Source organism: Sinocyclocheilus rhinocerous, unplaced genomic scaffold (genome assembly GCF_001515625.1).
Source record: "Sinocyclocheilus rhinocerous isolate Xijiao unplaced genomic scaffold, SAMN03320098_v1.1 scaffold369, whole genome shotgun sequence".
Classification (NCBI taxonomy): Eukaryota; Metazoa; Chordata; class Actinopteri; order Cypriniformes; family Cyprinidae; genus Sinocyclocheilus; species Sinocyclocheilus rhinocerous.
Genome location: NW_015666557.1, coordinates 270,449 through 273,709, shown reverse-complemented (window position 1 = coordinate 273,709; position 3,261 = coordinate 270,449). Strand labels below are relative to the sequence as shown.

General features: G+C 40.9%; 1 protein-coding gene across 1 annotated transcript in view; it reads left to right on the top strand.

Moving 5' to 3' along the window:
* LOC107732726 (protein lin-28 homolog A-like) overlaps positions 1–3,261 on the top strand; it is a 12,969-nt gene that overhangs the window by 5,127 nt on the left and 4,581 nt on the right. The gene's annotated exons all lie outside the window — the stretch shown is intronic.

Genomic DNA, 3,261 nt, shown 5'->3' with positions numbered 1-3,261 from the left:
TTTTTGTTCTCGTCGCTCCGGCTGGACACGGCATCAACAGTATGTGAGGGGCGTAACATTTCCGTCTCATGCTTGAGGTATTCGGCCAATCACAACACATTGGATAGCTGGCCAATCACAGCACACCGCGCTTTTTCAGATCGATGAGCTTTGTAAAAATCGACGCGTTTCAGAAAGGCGGGGCATAGAGGAGAAACAATAATGTACAGTATGTGGAAAATAATGTGTTTTTTGAACTTTAAACCGCATAAACACATTTCATTACACCAAATACACAAAATAATGTTATTTTTAGCAGCATCATATGACCCCTTTAATGTGTTTTTGCATCCTTTTTACATTTATATATTTGGCAGACATTTTACATTGCATTCAAGGTATACATTTTATCAATTGATGCATTCCCTAGGAATCAGACCCATGACCTTGGCATTGCTAGCAGCATGCTCTACTGTTTGAGTCATGGGAATGCCATTTTTATTTTGAAACCTGAAAGCTACACTTCCACTTTATTGTAATTTGCATAGAAAGAGGGACGAGTCTTAAAGTCGCAATTAAACAGAAGTATTTTGATGTACATCAGAATAACGGATTATCGAAAAAGAGAAAAAAAGTAGGGTGGGGACTTGGTTTATCCATCAGTTGCTGATTCTGAGATGTGAGTGTTGAATTCAAAAATTAAGATTAAGTTGTCACTTTTTAAATAAAAAAAAACATGCATGAATGAATCGTTCGCAAAAAGAACAATAACATACATTTAGAAAACAGATAGGATAGAGGAATTCCTTCTTTTATTTTCCATGGAAGAGAGAAAAACATATGGGTTTGGAATGATAAGAGTGTGAGTTAATGATGGGTGAACCATTCCTTTAAATAATTAGCTCAGGTGCTCATTTACACTCTGCAACGGGAGCTAATTCTTCACAGGGAAAATGTTCGCCCTCAGGATACACTAAAGCCAAGCAGCCATGTGAAGAATTTTTCAGGACCCCACAGCATCTTCCCAGTGGTCAGTGAGGGGGATTAAGAGACCTGTGTGTGCTGTGGGGGGATGTGTGTGCGTGAATCAGGAATGCTGTAACCCTGGATACACATGGTAAGGCATGGGTTTTTCACACATAAATCACTCGCTTTCTCTTTCATGTCTCATAAGAACATACATCATCACATAGCCTACTCTGCTAGTTAAAGGAATAGTTCACCCAAAAATGAAAATGAGCTGAAAATGTACTCACCCTCAGATCATCTGAGATGTAGATGAGTTTGTTTCTTCATGGGAACAGATTTGTAGAAATGAAGCATTCCATCTCGTGCTCACCCATGGAGCCTCTGCAGTGAATGGGTGCCGTCAGAATGAGAGTCCAAACTGAGGGGGATTAAGAGACCTGTGTGTGCTGTGGGGGGATGTGTGTGCGTGAATCATGAATGCTGTAACCCTGGATACACATGGTAAGGCATGGGTTTTTCACACATAAATCACTCGCTTTCTCTTTCATGTCTCATAAGAACATACATCATCACATAGCCTACTCTGCTAGTTAAAGGAATAGTTCACCCAAAAATGAAAATGAGCTGAAAATGTACTCACCCTCAGGCCATCTGAGATGTAGATGCGTTTGTTTCTTCATGGGAACAGATTTGTAGAAATGAAGCATTCCATCTCTTGCTCACCAATGGAGCCTCTGCAGTGAATGGGTGCCGTCAGAATGAGAGTCCAAACAGCTGATAAACACATCACAATAATCCACACGACTCCAGTCCTTCTGTTTCTTTAATGTTGCATTCCTCTGGGACCTTTTTGCTTGAATAGTGTTACACAGTAACACAAACACTGATGATAACAGATGTTTTGTATTTCCAACCTAACAGCAATTTCTTGTGTTCTGCTTGTAATTACTTCAGTTTCTGTATGAATGTGGATTTGGTCTAGTGACCTTACTGACAATGTCCTTATCTGCCTCTCTCAGAGTAAACTGCACATGGAGGGTTTCCGCAGTCTGAAGGAGGGTGAGGCTGTTGAATTCTCAAGAAGTCAGTCCTCCAAGGGTCTTGAGTCTCTGCGGGTGACGGGTCCTGGAGGAGCTCACTGTCTGGGCAGTGAGAGGAGACCCAAAGGCAACAGTGTCCAGAAACGCCGGCCCAAAGGAGACAGGTCAGTTATCTCGAGAGCTGTAAACTCTTCAAAATAAAATTCCAGAAGGGGGTTTTCGCAGTGATGTCACAGAAGAACCATTTTGGGTTCCACGGTGAACCTTTCACTGATCAGAGAAGAACATTTGAATCATCTAAAGAACACTTTTCCACTTGATTTCACTTTGAAATTGAATCTCTTTATTGCCATTCTGTGCATATTTTATGTGCATATGAAACTGAAAAAACAAGAATTAAATGTCATGTACATGAAAGTTTTAGAACAACCTGATTTTTGATACGCATTAGCATTTGTTGTACATGTAAACACACTCAGTCACTATTTTATATTACAGGTAGACAATATCTAATCCTTCAGGTGACAATTGTCTATTGGCACTTTTTACAGTGCGTGGGCCTTTCTTCTGCATAGTGCTATATTGTGTATGTTTTCTCAGCCCATAGGGAGAGCCTGAAGCCCTCACTCTGATCTCTCCAAAAATGTGGTTTGGTCGTCTCACCCCTTCCCCCTCCACTGCCTTTGGTTAGGGCTGCATGGACAGGCAGATGTGACCCGGATCAATAACTTGTTTAAAGCGCCTGGTCACTGATGCATTTATGCACTGATGGATATCCCCCAATCCTGAGGCTGTTGTTTACAAAGAGGACTCAGTATTAACATCTGAAAGCCACTTTAAATATTCACTGCAAGGAAGCAGTTTTACATTTGATTTGTAAAAAGAAAAACATCGTGCCTCAGAATTGTACATTTGATTAAAGAAAGTTCTATTTGCATACAAAGAGTGAGGAATATATTTCATGCTGTTTTTGTTCCCTGGAGCCAAACACTACCAAAACAAACCTTTCTCAGCTCTCAGTGCGATTGGAAGTTAGAGGCGTATCATTTAGCCCATCAGTCAGTCCGTTCTGATCACTGTGAAAGACACTGTGTTGACCGAATCAGATCGTTGTATCCTCAAAGGGTCTTATGAGGCCTGCGTTCGATTCATCCCCGGAGCATGTTGCCCCTTTAAGAAAACCACATCTGTCCATCATGGTTATTCATTCATCTCAGTGGACTCACTGCACTGAGCTTCATTGTTTTACTGAAGCAGCCTTTTTATAAAAAAT